Source organism: Buteo buteo, chromosome 11 (genome assembly GCF_964188355.1).
Source record: "Buteo buteo chromosome 11, bButBut1.hap1.1, whole genome shotgun sequence".
Taxonomy (NCBI): Eukaryota; Metazoa; Chordata; class Aves; order Accipitriformes; family Accipitridae; genus Buteo; species Buteo buteo.
The window spans coordinates 32,876,223-32,894,472 of record NC_134181.1 but is presented as its reverse complement, the minus strand read 5'-3'; positions in this window follow the sequence as shown (position 1 = coordinate 32,894,472).

Genomic DNA, 18,250 nt, shown 5'->3' with positions numbered 1-18,250 from the left:
TTTTGGAAATGCTCTGAAACTTGGTTGCCTGCATTAAGGCTTTGACCTGTGTTGGTTTCCATTGCTGGGACTGGAATGTATATGTTATGAAGCTTATCATAACAGTAGCTGGCATGCCAATATGTGAAGGAAAAGTCAACTAGAGTATTATTGTATTATGGCTTATTACTGATGTGACAAGGTTATTTGTCCTTTTATATGTAAATAACACGACACACTACTTTTTCTATTAGAGTCTGTGTTCATGAAAACTGGCTTAGCATTGTGAAGCAAATGCAATATCAATGGCCCTCATCTGATACTACTATAATAACTCATGGTTTAATGCTTTAATACTTATTGGTAGAAGCTGTACAGATTTAATTGTTCCCTTTCACATCCATTCCTGTAGCACAACTAACTAATGCCATCCAGTGGTAATGGTACAGCATAAATTGAATGTGTCAGGCTTGCTTACCTGGGGTTGAGCAGTGTTGTTCATTGTTATGGCTACTGCAAAACTTAATTAACCTGAAAAATACACTAATGAGTAGTAAGTTGTTCATTCCAGCAAATGGCAAAAGCAGGGAATGTATTTTATAGTAAGTGAGTGACTGTAAGACCTCTCCCCTAGTTATATAAAACCAACTAGTCAAGTTGCCCAGATTGCCTAGCTGGGAGGGGTGTGGGTGTTGAATTTTGAAACAAAATTATTTGTCGCCTAAGTTTCTACTTTACTGCACTGAACTTAGCTTTTACTGAAAATTTGACAAGATGTTTCAATCCAGGTGAAAGCCCAAGGTGTGGGTTGGTATGGGGTTGTTTGGGTTTTTGCATGACAGAACATTCCTAATATGAAAAAATTGACTCAATTTGGTTATTTCTGTCTAAAATGTGGTCATATATGCAAGAAAAATAGATCTTCTTTCTATTAACAAACTGTTGGTTGTCTCCAAGACTTCACTGTCTATAGGGATATCTAAATCTTTTGTGTTTCCTACAGGGAAAAATGGCCCCACTCTGCATTCTTAATGAATGCAAAGTACTTTGAATTTTGAGTAACTCTGTCTTTTGCAGTGGGGTTTTCCACCATCTCTAACAGGCAGTAATGGCTGCTGCTGTTGTATTCCTTGCAATTTCCACAACCCTTGTATATACTGTGAAAATTATCCATTGCTGACACCAGTGGTACAACTGAACTAAGGATGAATGTGTTTTAACTGCGAAAGCAGCCAGCAGAAAATAGTTGTGTTGCTGAACCTTGGCTTTCTGAACTGATGGCAATCCTGGCTTGTTCTTGACCACACATGCTGAAAAATAACATTTCTTAACAGCTCTGTTCTGTTCTAGTTAACACATGATGTCAGCAAAACAGACACATTTTTTCCCTCTGTAAATGTTAGCTTTTGCTTACTTTGCCAAATGTTAACTTGGACAAACCAATTAACTTGGACAAAATGCCCAAATTTATCTAACCCCAAAATCTTACATAAGATTAATTTTAACCTTTATTTTCAATTTTATCCATATCTCTAAACAGTATAATAGCCAATGAGTACTCACTACAGTAAATATTTTGGAAATTACACTTCAAATTTTATCAGGAATAACCAAGAATGGCAGCAAATGGTACTCACTTTTCCGTGCCATCCACACTGATTGAAGAGAGTGTCTGAAGCCAACTATAGAGTAAAAAGCTTTTAGTGCTGTACAGATGAACGTTGATCATTTGGTAGTCAGTTAAGCAGCAAGCTAACTTTGCATACTAATATATCAAGATGTGTAACTAGCTGCTGAGTCAGTGTTTTAGACTCTGACCTATTTCAGACTTCATATGTGAACATACATACAAAACTGAGGATGTAAAACAATGTTTTTTCGGGTCTGGCATCAGATCTCGGAAGAGATTACTGCCTGAAACTACTTGTCTTTTACTTTCTGTGCAGAACTTTACTCTCCAATAATTTAGCAAAGCTTTGCAAGGTTTTAGTTTAGATAATTTAATAGGTGATCTGAGACAGTCTGGTTAATTTTTGCCTTGAACAAATGAAGTGATTCATACGAGCTCCACTCCCAGCAGATTAGGAAAGTCATTAATGAGCACTTAGGGGCAGTAACCTCTTCCACAGGCACATCTGGATCTTGAAGGGAACATCTGCTCTTCATCTCTGGCTCACTGGTATTAAACAGCTTAAGGTCTACTGCATCAGAAGCAGAGATTGAACTATAAACCAGAATTTCTGAGACTGGCTTCTCTGCTCTTAAAACTTCTCTCAACTTGCCTATACAGAACCCTACAAAATCCAGACAGGCAATTCCACAGTACAATATTATGGCACAAAGATGTGTCTGGTAGTGACATTAATCAGTATTTCTCATTGCTCCTGTCCATGCCTCATGAGGGACAAAATATACACAACAGAACTGCTGCACGTTAGAACCTGGCTGTTTATAATATTTTGCCAGAAATGCTCAGAATCTAATAAGAGTATCCCAAATATTATGAGTACCAATGGCACATGTGCTGCCTAATAATTTGCACAGTCTAATAATGAAATTCTGTTTCCCTTGGACTATAGCCCTAAAAAAATAGAGTGCATATTGTTTTGTTTCTGCATGAAAACAACCACCCAGCACTGAATGCTAAAACAGAATTATTGCCATTAGGTTTTGCCACTTATTGTGGAAGATGCAGTGTGCAGACTTTAAAAAAAAAAAGCCTGAATTATTTGTATAAGCTAAAAGGTCATGGGTAATTTTTCCTGCCAACTAATATCTATTGCCAAAAAAAAAAAATCTATTCAGACTGAAGTATATTAAAAAATTTTGACAGCACAGAAGACCTTTATCTGGGAGGGAGCAATGTTAATTATGCCACATTGATTTAATCTCATAGAGACCTGGTGCATAATTTAAAATTCATACTATTATTAATTTGCCAGGTATGTTTTACAGCCATCACATTTAAGAAAATGCAAGTACTGCCATTGCCAATGAATTGCTCTCCTTAAACATTTTGCAGGGTGGGGGAGTGTGTGTGTGGTTTTTTTTATTGTGGGGGGTCTTTTTCTTTGTTTTGGTTTTTTTTTCCATGTTTTTCAAGTAATATTGAAGAGACCTTTGGCACAAGTGAGCTGGGAATTGCTGATGGCTGGGTGGAATACAGTGCAGGGCTCTGTGCTGCAAGTAATTCCCTTAGCTCCTTTGCTAGGTTACAGAAACATTGCATGGGAAATACATGAACAGCAACATCTGTAAGGCAGCTTATTTAGTACTCTGCAATAGCATGTAGGCAACTTTTAAATGGTAAAACTTTCTTATTCTAGAGAAGCCTGTCACAGTGTGATACCAAAGGTTGAATTAAGTTTTTTATGTAAAGCAGAGATGTAATCACTTTATTAAAAAAGTATACTTGAAATTATGATACTTGTTTCTGGAGTATATGATCAAGTAAATGCCATAATTACTTTATGAATTAAAGTACCATTTTAATTAATTTGAAAAACAGAAATGTTTTCTGTTCCTAAAGATCTCAGTTCAGGCACTTTATCATGGCACGTAACTTGACAAAGATATAAAATTTGGCTAACTGGTGCAATGTATAGTTTAAAAAAATTGTGTTATTAGTGGAAAAAGAGCTCAGTTCAGACAGTAAAAGGCACAAACTGGAAAAAGTTCTCATTCCATGCAGGGTACAAAATACTATCAATAAAAAGCACTAAGCTCCCACCAAAGAGAATGTGAGTAAGTGTATTATTAATGTACAGGATAAGTTCAGGGTATTGCACTTGGGCAAAAATAATTAGGAACATAAATACCGATAGGAAGGAAGTGAGCAGGTGGTGGCGGTTTATGGGATGACCAGCCCAAATGGAGACTGTGATGTCGTATTGCTCCAGAAAGGGCAGCACAGCAGTGGAGCACACAAGCACTGGTAAGACTAGCAAGATGTGAGAAGTGATCAGCTTGGCACTGGTTTAGGTGTCTAGTGATGGGCTCCCCAAGTCCTTGCTTCTTTCATGTTTTTATCTGCCATGTGTTGACCTTTCTGTGGAGGTCATCATTTTCCACAGATACACTTAGAGGAGGAAAAATCATTACAACTTCTGCATCTTCACAGTTTTTATTGTAGGTTTTTGGGTTGAGTTGTAGTTTGGAGAGGAGGGTGTTGGTTTGTGGTTTTCCTTTTTTTCTAACCCAATGATTGAGGAGATTAATTCAGTAAATTGTTGTGGTCTGCTTGACTGCAGTGAGTGCCATTAGATTCATAATTTGAATGACTTCTTCTTGAAAATCAAAACTAAGAAAACCCTAAACTATATGCAGTTAGAAATGCATTCTAATAGTGGAATGTGAAGGGTGAAGGTGTTAAATGTGAATATACCTGCACAAATATGAACTAAGAGCTAGGCAAGCTTTTTAAGACTGATTATTAATGATTCTGATTACCAAGAAGGGATTATAGATAGTGGAACTGGCCCATCAGCAGACATACCAAGCACTACAAATTCTCCTTTCTTTTTAAATAGAACAGGATAAACTCTGCAGGAAAGTGTAACTATGAAGATAACACTCACCTGGACAATATCCAATATCTGTTCCCAATATCCATTTTTTCATATTTTTATTATGTTTTTAATATATTCATAGGGCAATATTTCCATTACCTGATCTCTTTTTTCAGATCTTGTACCACTCTGGAAATGTCTGCATGTCTGTTCTGTGATCAGTATTCTGTCTCCTAGTTCTAAAACTTGGCTGCATCAGGAGAGATCATGCAACCTGGGTAGTGAACCCACTGGGAACGGAATGTATGTTGTATTAGCAGAGGATAAGTTCTGCCCTTTAGTGTAGGTGGTCTAACTGGTGATCTATGGACCATGGTCCTGTGATTTCTAAGGAGGTAGAGGGCTAATGTTAAGGACTACACAAAGCCCAGTATTTTGTGATGTGTTGATCCCTTGTCTGCAAGAAGGCACATCATGTAGTTCAGTTGGAACAGCTGAAACCACATCAAAAGAAGGGATCTTTCAGCCAGTGCAGAGCTAGTGGCTCTGTCCTGGTTTCAGCTGGGATAGAGTTAACTGTCTTCCTAGTAGCTGGTACAGTGCTATGTTTTGAGTTCAGTATGTGAAGAACGTTGATAACACTGATGTTTTCAGTTGTTGCTGAGTAGTGTTTAGACTAATGTCAAGGATTTTTCAGCTTCTCAATTCCAGCCAGCGAGAAAGCTGGAGGGGCACAAGAAGTTGGTACAGGACACAGCCAGGGCGCCTGACCTAAACTGGCCAACGGTGTATTCCATACCATGGGACGTCACATCTAGTATAGGAACTGGGAAGTGGGGGCGGGGAATCGCCGCTCAGGGACTAGCTGGGTGTTGGTCGGCTGGTGGTGAGCAATTGGACTGCGCATCATTTGTACATTCCAATCCTTTTATTACTACTGTTGTCATTTTATTAGTGTTATCATTATCATTATTAGTTTCTTCTTTTCTGTTCTATTAAACCATTCTTATCTCAACCCGCGGGTTTTGCTTCTTTTTCCCGATTTTCTCCCCCATCCCACTGGGTGGTGGGGGAGTGAGTGAGCAGCTGCGTGATGCTTTGTTGCTGGCTGGGGTTAGACCATGACAGGCTCATGACATTTTTTCCAACCTGGCCTTGCCACATGGGCATAACAAGAGCATGTGTTGGTGAGAAAATATTTTGGACCAGTTGGCTTCTCCTGAGAAAGTCCCAGGGTTTACTGACCTACAGTGGAGCTAGAATGGGATCATCACTATCAGGACATATAACAAACTTCTCATCATTATTCATGTGCCAAGAAGATCTTAGCACAGCAGGGAGTTTGGGCTTTTCACATACTGAATAATGTGAACACTGACAAATAATTTACTGTGAACAGCTCATCCAGTTCTATTCTGGTCCTGAGGAAAGGGCAGTCTGCACTGGTCATTCACATTCCTGGCACAATGAGAGTTTTGCAGAAGTAATGTTTAAAAATTATCCTTGAAATGAATAGAATTCCTAGCTTCATCCTTAGAATAGGACAGCACTATCTATGCCTGCCTGGTTCCCCACTCCATCAACTCCACAAAGGCTGCATGAGTAGGTGAGAAAGTTGTCCTTTTCATTAGAAGAAAGGACAGTGTGCAGAATACAGGTGCTTGCTCATGGCAAGAAATGAGGTTTCAAATTCATGACGTGAGAGTCAAAAATAACCACACTGATGCACTTTATCATTTACTGCCCTACTTAATTATTAGGATGTACAGCCACAGAGTTCTATAATTTGTAACATAGTAATGAATTAATTGCAGTCATCAACGTTTCTTTACCCATTTATTTAAACAGCACGAATTGCTCACTGCTATTTTATTATCATTTTTCTTTTATGTTTCTCTGTCCTCTATGTAGTAATATTGATACAAAGAATTCCTTTTGCCTGAAGTATGTATCTCTCAAGCCAAACCACATGAATGCTCCTATCGTACAGCTGTTAAATAAGCAGCCCAAAGCCCTGCATTTACTTGATTTATATATATAAAAATGCACAAAGGTATTCTTAAACCTTTTTTCATATTAGTTCCATTATATACTGCCTTCTAAAAAATAAAGATTTAGGTGACATTTTTTTTCTTCTTCTTCTATCTTAAGCCAGAATTTTATATAGTTGATTTGACATATAAACACAACTGTGTCTCTTCTTCTTCCTCCTCAAGTATTCTCTGCTGAATCAGTAAACATCTATAATTTCTGACAAGGTCACTTAATTATCAGTGGTGCTGGCTGAAAAAGAGCTGCCTTATCTCTGTTGCTTCTGCTTCTTTTGTGGAGCTAAGCATTACTGAAAAGCCTCATGCGTGTTCATTAATTACTATTCAGAAGCCAGTCTTAGTGCACGCAAGCATTTTGCCTTCTTTAAGATTTGCTTGTCATTATGAGTGGATTATCTCTGTGTTAAACATCTCTCTCTCTCTAGTGTGCCCCAAAGATACCAACTTTGAAAAAGGAAGATAAGCAAACAGTTTTAACCCCCCCGAATAATAGGAGTAGGTGAACTTAGGAGGATGAAACAATGTACAAGAAAACTAAGGGACGTCGGTTTCTCTTAGCTTGCCTTTTCTTTCTCTAAGGAATAAGGAAGAGGAGTGGTTTGTGTTTAAAGTTCCAGACTGTGACTTGGGAACTTTAGATTCAATTTCTACCTTCATAATGAATGTCTTATGAGACTCTGGGCAAAACATTAATTCTTACTGTGTCTCATTGCCTCATCTGTGCAGCAGGGATAATAATCTTCCTTTCATCCACACTACTCATGTTACCAGCTTTATGTAGCTGAGACATCTGTGTTAAGTGCACCTTATGCAAGTTAAGATGGGGGCTCTGGATGTCATAAAAATAAAATATAACTTGATCTATTATTAAGATTCAACTGCTGGTATAAAGTATTATAGAGCGGAAGTATTGCCAGCCATTTACACATCTTAAAATAAATAGCCACATGTGGTCTCTCCCTCCTCCCCTATCCATCTTCTGTTCCTTGCCAAGCACATTTCAAGCAGTGAAATCAGCAACAGAAATCAGTCCAGAGATTGTCTCTCCAAGAGCTGTCTGCTTGGGCATGGTGTTGGTGTCCAAATTATTTGGAACCAGGTCACAAAAAGACTTGGGAATTGTTTTGGATAGTTGCAGGAAGCCTTCTGCTCAGTGTACAGCTGTGGTTCAAAAAAAAGGACAAAAAATACTAGCTAGTATGCAGAAGAGGACAGAAAATGATATGGCGCCATTATAGATACAGACAGAGCAGAGAGACAAGACTTACACATTAGGAGAACCTGATTTCAATAGAATTATACTTGCGTAAAATTACAGTTCCGGTGAATCAAATGATATATTTCAGATCTCATCATTTTATTCCCTTCTCCATTCAAAGGGAAATAAGGTCCTATTTAAACAAACAGCCTCCCTATGAAATGAGGTTGAAAAGGATTAAGAATGTTATCCAAGTGGAGAACCTAATGAAATAAGAATGTATAAGAGGTATGCAAAATAATACACAGCATGCAGAAGGAAACTCCTATTTACCCTTTCTCATAATACAAGGACAAGTGAGGTGGATCACTTACAAATTTTAAAAAGGCTAAAAGGAATCAGATTTTTTACACAAAGAAAATTTACCCTGTGGGACAGATATGGGCTTAGTAGGATTCAAAAGGGATTAGACATTTGTATGGATAATAAGAACATCCACAGCTATGCAGCTATGTTAGATAAGATTACAGAAGGAGAAAAAAGATATAACCACTCCTGCTTCAGGGCATCAGCCAATTACTGATATAGACAGACAGAAATTTTCCAGTGGAATATTCTTCCCCTGGAAAATGCCTTTTTGTAAAGTGCAAGTGTTGTGCAGTGATGTGCTTATGTCAGTGAATCTTCTAATGGCTCCTGCTTCAAAATTTGCTTATCTAGTTTCTTGGTGACTTACTCAGGACTGGGAGTCAGGAAACTTGAGGGCTATGTTGTAGAATGGTCTGTTGGCTAATCTGTTCAAGATGGTAAACCTCCTTCCTATTGCTACATGCAACGACTAGGAAAATATTCTACACAATTGGAGATGCTAAAAATGTCTCCTTCCCAACATGCAATTGCAGAATTTTTGCAATTTTTAGATTTTGCTTAGAACATAAACTTCATCTTTCAGCCTCAGACTCTGAGTTGGAAATTTCCTCAGGCTGGTTGTTCCATATTTTTCTGTTATGTATTACTAAACTTCTTGACATAAGGACCTGGTAGTGAGCAGTGGACCTGGAGACATGCTTAGTTTAATGAGGTGGTTCTTCTGTTAAGAGGTGTTCTGTCTGAAGATTGGCTACAGGCTAAGCTGGGGATTTTTGTTATAGGTGAGTGATTGCAGGTGGAGGAGAGAATTCCACCTCGAATTCATTTTACTACATTACTGAAGACAATAAGTAATGATATTTTACAATTATATAATCCATCTCATCTTTGTGCATTTAAAAATTGTTCACAGAATTTCTGAAAATATCACGAAGGAAAAGTTTTCTATTCTGGGACATGGCCCTTCTCAGTTTGTACCATCTAACACTGGCAGGGTGGTGATTTTGGCCAAATCCCTATGTTTTCTGTTCTTTATGTTCATTTGCTGCTCTCAGTTTTCTTGCTCATTTTCATCTGGTCTTGTAACCTCCCATGTGATGCTCAGCTGATTCTGTGAAGTCAAACTTTTGTTTTTCAGATCTTTGTAACACTCAGCAATGATAAATGGATAGCAGTGTAATCTCTCTCCTGGATTAAGCAGGAAAAGATATGGCTGCAGGGGCAAGACTTAATTTTTAGTGTATGCTTTTTTATAGATTACAAAGTTATTCATTGTAAATAACTAATGTCTGTCCAAAATCTGTTAATTTGGGGCTGATTTTTTTTTTGAGTTTTTTTTAATATTAGAAGAAAGTCAGAGAATGGAGGAAGATAATTACATAGGATAATTGCTTTAAATGCTTTTAGATCTAAGCTGCTAAAAGGCTAGCTGTGTAAAAGGAAAGTAACCATGATAAATATGGCATGAAACAATAGAGAACTCAGGTGGAAAAAGAATCTGGTACAGTTGCACAAGACATTTTTGGCAACAATTCCATGTAAATCTCTCAAATGAGTACAGGTACTTAATAGGTAATTAAAAAGACAGCCAATGTAAATTAATTAATAGCTGACTCTTAAAATGCATTAGCTGCTCTGTAATTAATAGAAAATTATAAAGGAAATAAATGCTTGCTTACAGCCTTATTAAGATCTGAACATTACATCTTGGTATGAATTGATTGGGATGATAAAAAATTCAGTGGAAAATATGGAAAGCACAGTTAAATACTTGCCAGATCTCAGCAAAATTTCAATAATGTGCAATCACTGTTCTATATTTCAGAATACTTATGCAAGATGACATTCGGAATGTTTGAATTTAGGTACTGGAGAGGGTTATCATGGTCCTGCGGGAATTGGGACGACAATCATAAATGAAGTTCAGTAGTCTAAGGTGGAAGATCTCATGCATTATTCAATTATCCCAGTAATAAATTAACTGCTACATAAGCTCCGAATCAGTCTTTGGTGTCCTAATACGGTATAGCTCCATGACATGCCCATCTATATACCAAATTCAACTTCATTTTTTATTCCCAGGCTTAGTTCTGGGCTTACCTGTAACATTGAAGCAGATTGTTTGGCTTTCAAACAGGTATTTTGGCTCAAAGTTTAATACATCTTCTTGTACAGTAGTTGCTCACATATCAGAGGTCAGGTCTTTAAAACACTTTCTATAAATATTCTGTCCTTTGTCAAATTTTGAGTATGAACTCTTGGAGCAACAACTATCCATTACTAAGTGCAAGTAAGTGCAATGGGGTTCTGACAGGAGCTGGCAGCTGTAATACAAATAGTGTCATAACGCAAAGACATTTCTGTAACTGTCAGTGTGTACATATCATTCACGTCATCTGAGTGGATTGCATGATGGCTGACATTGTTATGCTCATATTACTAAAGCAAATGAACACCCACGAATAACAAAAACCCCTACAAAAACAAACAAACAAACAACCCCCCCCCAAACTCCGATTATTTTTAGCTAGGAGTTCTGGGAGAAATATCTGAAGGATCTTGGGTGCTAAGATCCTGCTTCAAATTTAGTTCTCTTGACAGTGGCAATGCATATTTTGGGTAGAATCATAATAGCCTATATGAGAACAGAGCACTTTGCAGATGCTTCATGACCTAAGACATAGAAAGAGAATACTAATTGAACAGGGCTTTTAAATGGCATTCTGGCCTCAGAACTGCTTTTCACAGATGTTAGTTGCCCATCTGACCTGTATAAAGTTGTTGATGTTTTCCTGGCAAACAGCTTGATGCAGCGAAATTAAAGGTAACCTAGTTCATATCCAGCATTCAGATCAGGAATAATAAGAAAGAATGGCAGGGAAATAGCAAAAAAAGCTTTTATAGTAAAGGAGAGAATAAGGAACATTCATTTCAAGGGAAATAACTGTGCAAATTCTGAAGTCATCTGCAAGGTTTATCTTGTGCATTACATTGGAGCAGAAGCGCATATGTGCGTGCTTGAGTTCAAGCATAGTTCTAAAAGTATCCTGAGGAGTTCCATGAATTTCAGAATGGGGTAAACTTAAAACTGAATAAATGTTTGAGTCTGTCTTCAAGACCAAAATTATTTTAAGCACTGTGATACCATATCGTAGTACCATAGTATTGCACCCAAAATGTAGGATGCGGATAAGATATAGAGGAATTGCCAGTTGTTCCATTCCTGGAACAGAATGTACAATAATATCAGTATCAGGGACTTTTGAACATGCAAACAGTAGCAGCTCTGCTTTTCTCCTTACCAGGTATGTTAACACATATCCAACAGGTACATTTTCAAAGAGATTTTTGCTTAGCCTATAACCTTCTTGGAGAATGGCAATCAGATTTTTAGGACTTCAGAATCAGGCAACCTTCCTTCCACCTTCAAGTATTTAACCCTCTGCCTGCTTTGTCAGTGCTCATAATCATGTAGTTTGAAATTACATTTTGATATTGCAGTTTCAGATTTGCAATGTGTTCATTGGAAGCTATGCATTACATCTGCAAAGAAAAACTGAATTTGAGTTCACTTATCTGTTTAAATTGATAGTACTCTATTATAGTTAGATATTTAAATCGGCCTTTGCCAATTTATTAGTATTGCAAATCCATTACTAATATTACAGTAGTATCTGATAGTAATGTTACCTCTTTCAGATTGTTCCACAAACATTTCTCTGAAGGGAAGAGTACTAATTCCACATAGGCTTCTACAATCTTTGCTAAAGCCTCCCTCTTCTTTTTTAAAACAATAAATTGCCACATACAAAATTGATGAGAATAGGAAGGATTTCTGGTACTGATCACTCGGCATGTGTTTAAGAAGTTGTTTCTAGCATTACTCAAAAATAAAATGCTATGCTAAAGTACCATAATAATCTCTTTTCACCACTTACTTGCTTTCTTCAAGGCTACAAAAATGGTTTCAAAAGATGGGAAAATGTCTTACTGAAAAAATAGCACCTTTTCATATTTATCTTTTTCTTTTCCTGACTTATTTTCAGATAATGAGTGAAGAACAGATGCATGCAAACACACTGTTCTCTGCCTATTTAGAAACAAATCTTTTTTTTTTTTTCCTTTTTTTCCCCCAGAAAGCAGCTTTTTATACAGTAGAATCAAGAAGATGATGTTTTTTCCTAGAGCTACCTTGACAAAGTAGTGAAATACATTTAGGGATGTGGAAGCTTGTAAGGAAAGAAAAAAAAAGAAGCTGAGCACTATCTGAGGTTTTTTTTTTTTTTTTGCAAGTGGATGCGTTTGAAAACTGTACTTATACTTAGTATTTCCACCTTACCCTTTTATATTCATTTTCAAGTCACAAAGTTTCTTCAAGAATGACTGACATTATAAGAGACTTTCTTGAAATGAAACATTTCTGTTAGAAGCTGTGAATGTTTTAACAATCAACAACAGACCAAGACAGAGATTGTCCTGTCATCTTTATAAGTTCTCTTTTCTAATATTACTTAGTCTTCTTGGTGTTATACAGATGTAAAATTCTTAGATGTAAGGTGTAAGGTTGAACTACAAGTTTTCAGTCACCACCAGCTGAGAAAGCTGCAGTTTTCTTTATCCAAAACTTTTGAAAGTTTTGCTGACCTTCTCTGGTCAAGTATCTCTTAACCTGATCTGAGTGATGTTACATTCTTCTTTTAGATTATCTTTTCTTCCATAAACTGTACCCTATCTCTGTTCAGTCTCTGTAAAACTGTACAAAACAATACAGATTCAATTTTATAGTAAAGTCATTGTTTTTCTACCTTTAGTAATTTTTAGTGATTGTTAATTGAAGTCTAACTGTTTCACAGTCTCCATAAATTCATCCAGAGCAGGCTAGGGAGGGTCAACAAAGAGCTGAAGTCCCGATGGGCTAGGGTAGGTAGCTATATAAGATACCCAAGTTACAAACAAAAGAGAGAGAAAAACCCATACCTTGGGGTTAGAAATAAAAAGATTAAAAAGTGTGTCAAAAATAATATAGGTCAACATGGATAATGTGGGGCTTGAGAGACTTACAGACCTGTGTGGGGAAAGGGTTGTAATCTATGGTTGGAATATCGTCTGAAAACTTCCAACTGCCTCTCAAGCCATGGCCTCTTGGGTAGATACTGCCAGCACACAAACCTTGTAAGTTCTGTAGGGTTTTATGGGTACAGGTTACACAGAGACTTTCTAGGTGGGAGAAGAATAAAGGCAAGAAAAATTGAAAGGATGAGGACAGCAGTGGTAGAAAGAAGATATGAACAGAAAGAAGTGTTGCAAAGTTAAAAGGATGCAAAGAACTTTAGCTGCATCTGAACTACCTTCTGTTCTTAAATGTGAACGCCAAGATCCTGGGGGATTTAGATGTGGAAAAGAGAAAGTTGCCTTAAGATCCATCCTGAACAAGCTGGAGAGTCTCATTTATCTTGGGTCTCATTCTCTTGCCACATGTTTGAAATTGCCCTAATCCTGCAGCCCACACAGTTTCTGTGCCCCACTGTAGCTCTTCATTTTTGCATGCTTTCTTTCATGGATTTACATGAAGCTTCAAAGCAGCAAGGGCTTTACACAAATAATCTGTCAACTCGACAGATTCACCTATTGAGTAGCAATACTGGGAGTAGCTCTGATGATTTCAGGTGGACTACTTATGTTTTGAGTTGCTCAAATCAGTCAAAACTATACAGGCAGCAGAACTTTATCAGTGTAGGAGTTGACTTGCAATGCATGCTTACAGCAGTAGTTAAAAAGAAAAATTGATCTCAAATTATGAGGTGCTGACATGAAAATGTTCAGAGGCACCAGTGAATTTTTTATTGGGTAAGTTTCCTCTGCCATCTGAAAGTGTGGCTCAATGTGAGCTGTGTTTATTTCTGTGTTCCCTATGCCTTTGGGAAATTCGTATCTACAATTTATATAGCTTCTATCCAGCCCAGAGAAGCTCATAAGTTAATAATAATGGTGGGAGAGAGGTGGTAGAGTGCACATGGCATGTTATATTGGTGAGCACTCTAGGGGCATTACAACAGAGTAGATAGCTCTTTTAGAAGTTGCTGACAGTCTTGTATCGCATGCATTTCAATAAACATTGCCCCAGATGATTGTACAAATCTCTGGTGCACAGCTCTGGTATAAATGGCACAGTAATTAGAAACCTGTCTTAAAAAAATCAAGCCTGGATGATGGGCATTAATATAAACAACTCCAGGGACTCCATTTTATGCCTCGCTAGTTCTTTACAGTGTTAACCCTTGTGTCAGCTTCAAAAACTTCAAAACAAATCTTCTGCATGGCCAAATCATCAAAGGTTGTGTTATAGTGTACTGAGACCTCTGTGGGAAGTTTGCAATTACACTCAAAATAAAACAAAACCCCCTTGGCTTTTGAAGTTTGTTGCCAACCTGAATGAATGACAGTGACAAAAAGAATCTTGATAGTCATGTATTTTGCCCAAACATTTTAAATGATTAGCTAGAGTTTATGGAAGGTCTCAACTTCATGTGTAATCTTGCACTAAAATCATGATGTTATATTGTAAAGCAAAGTAATAAAAATACACCTCTGTCAACAAAACTTTTGAGCTTGTGAAAATAATATGAATGGGCATAATAATAATATAAACATTTGCAATTCCCCGCCCTCCCATCAATCAACTACAAATATTTGCCTTTTTAGCAAGTTAACTGAAATAAGTTGAATGACCAGACTGCAGGCCACAACTGTAGTTACTTTAGTCACTAAAGTCTGAAGCGAACACCAGAGGAAAGAATGCTCCTAGATTTGTCAAAAGCAAAATATAGTTAATAAAGAATATAGATCAAGATTATTTTCTTTGTCAAAGAAAGAGCTGATCAGACTTCCTAAAAAAAAATTTTAAAAAAATAATCACTGGATTTACTGATAACCTTATAACCATATATCTGAGGGCAGGAAATCAATCACTCTGTGTGAAGTTCAAAAAAGGCCATTTGGCAGAATTGTTTTCATGAAAAACCCCCACCATATTTAAAACAAGAAAGACTTAAGCTTCCCCCTACTGGGAAACATATGTTCATACTTGCACCCTAACATTTAAATAATTGAACCTACGTGAGTTAATAGATAAGCTGCAGGTAGCAGACCACCAGTGGAGAGGAAATGTATTTTGTATCTTAGAGTTAACAGATCAAATGAGGGGTTTCTGTATCCTTCCTTAGTCACCCATACTGAGTCATTTCAACATAACAGAATAACCACAAGACAACTTCTTTGGAGAAGGAAGCCATTGAAGAAACAGTGAAATAGTTCTCAAAGCCTCTCAGATTATGCCATCAAGGCAGCAGCAGCAGGAATGAATGTTTTTGCTAGAAGGTCAAATGTAAGGTGCTTGTCTGTGGATTACATTTACCCTGGACTTTGCACTGGTGAACAAACCCTGACCTTTTCCTTTTAATTTTTTAATTCTCATATTGTCTTACAGAAACAGTTCTGTTTTCTCTCTGTTCTCACAGTCTGCTTCAGTTGCACAGCATCGCAAATGCTCTTAGAAGTGGTGAGCATCCACACAGAAAAGAGCAGATACACTTTCAAAGGAAGCTTTGTTAAGACATCTTTGAAAGCAACTGGGAAAAACAGCCGCAAGGTTTCCAGCTCCTACATGGCAGTGACACTGAGTAACAAAATATGCCAAGACAATTTTTCTGGTGAAGCACCTGTTTCTCAATCTATAGTCTTGGATTAGATTGCATTTAGACAAAAAAACTGGCACAGTTCTGTCAGTGTCAGTGGAGCTATGCTGATTTACAATAGCCACTCTCATAAAGGAGCACAAATGTGGAAAAATAAGCGTATCCACTTGTAACTTGAGCAATATATATTTTGGCCACCTCTCACTGCCCATCTGCATTTGAGTCTACCCAGGACACCCCTGACATCAGCTGAGAGACTATTGCTCTGCTTGTCTCTGGTTTGAACCATGTTTATCCTTCGCTACTTTACATTTTTCTTCTAAGTTGGTATCAAGCTGTCCTGATTTCAGCTGGGATAGAGTTAATTTTCTTCCTAGTAGCTGGTATAGTGCTGTGTTTTGGATTTAGGATGAAAATGATGCTGATAACACACTGATGTTTTTGTTGCTGCTGAGCAGTCAACTAAGTCAAGGACTTTTCAGCTTCTCACCCCACGCCACCAGTGAGTAGGCTGGGGTGCACAAGAAGTTGGGAGGAGACGCAGCTGGGACAGCTGACCTCAACTGACCAAAGTGATATTCCATACCACATGATGCCATGCTCAGTGTATAAACTAGGGGGAAAGCTGGCCAGGGGCTGCTGCTCGGGAACTGGCTGGTCATCTGTCGGCGGGTGGTGAGCAATTGCATTGTGCATCACTTGGTTTGTATATTATAATTCTTTTATTATTATTGTTGTTGTTGCTGTTATTGTTTTCCCTTCTGTTTCTGTCCTATTATACTGTCTTTATCTCAACCCACAAATGGGTTACTTTTTTCCCCAATTGTCTCCCCCATCCCGCTGGGGGTGGGGGGAGTGAGCGAGCAGCTGCGTGGTGTTTAGCTACCTGCCGGGTTAAACAACAATGCAAGCTTATTTTCCTAGGGCTGTGAGAGGGGGGTTTTGTCCATAGAGCTGAACTCCAGCTGGAGTTAACATTTGCTCAGCATGCTGTTCTCCACTCAAATACTCCACTCAGATGTTGGGATGCTTATGGCAGCTAACTTAGTCTGAAGTTCTGGACTGATGTGTGTACATGTTATAAAACTTAAAAAAAAACTTCATTTTTTTCCTCTCTTTAATTTTCCTGCAAGTGTTTTGCATTGTTACAAGACTGGCATCAGGATCTCTAACCTTAGGTGTCTGTGTAATAGGGCCTAAATTCATCCTCTAGAGGCAGGCTGGGTTCAGGTGATATATAAGGGTGGATGCAGGCTGATCTTGAGGTACAGGGGTCTATGTGCTGCATCAGACAGTGGCTGGGTGTAGGAAGAAGAGCCACTTCCTTGTCTACACCTGCAGATAACCTATGCAAGCCAAATATACCAGAATTTTTATTATGTCTATAGCTTTCTACCTTCCCTTTTTGAGCTCACACTATTACACAGTCATCCTACTGCAGCACTGTCCCTGCTAGAATTCTGCAAGTCACAGTGCACTTTTTCACTTATATAAATAAGACAATATCTCTCCTTTGTTGCACAAAGGTGTTAATAAATGCCTGGATTTGAATTAAAAGGTGATAATGGAAAACAAAGACCCCAACATGTCAATCCTTCTGATGCCTACAAAACACCATGTGATGTCTCAAACATCCCAAAACAGCTGTGCATGAGCTGACCAAAAACTAATTTATAAGAACAAATCCTTAAAAAGCTTACTAGGGAGAAGTCTGTGGCAGGTGGATAAGGAGAAAATAACAACAAAAGTCTGAAATAAACATGGGCAACAATTTTTAAAGGCTGCACCAAAAGACTGAACCAGGATTGCAAGTGAAGCCTGGCTATTAGAAAGAAAATAAAGTTGAAAGGTTTATTTTTCATTGTTTTTTCTGCATTTAATCAGAAAACATTGTACATTGTAAGTGAAAGTTCTCCACTCCTCTCCTTCCTCTTAGAATGATCCTACCTGCAGTTTAGTCAGTGCAAAAGATTTTTCAGTGGTTCTTAATTCAGATTTTGCAGTAGTTGAAAGGACTGAATATTGCAAATGATCTAAAAATATTGCATTTCAAAAATCTTGATTGTGAATCTTTGCTTGCTGACACTAGTAGGAGCCTGTTAATATCATTGGAGTAGCTTTTGTTGGCAGTGGTGATAGGAAAATCCACCTCAAGGTGTATCTGATTGAAAAACTATTCAGACATGTCATTAAGTATGCCAGGCATCCCAGCTTTGTGAAGATCTACAAAGCTAATTTTCTGCTGAAACCAATACTGTGGCCCCTAACACATCCCATATCTGGTGTGGTGATTGCTAGCTCATTGTCTTCTGCCTAGAGCTCAGTGACTGTTGGGTTCTCTAACATAACACATAGGACAGCCCCAGGCTGCTACCACAGTCCTCTTTCCTTCCCTCCCTGCTGATGTACAGCATTCCCTCACCCACTTCTCCCATCTCAGACCAGAGTGAA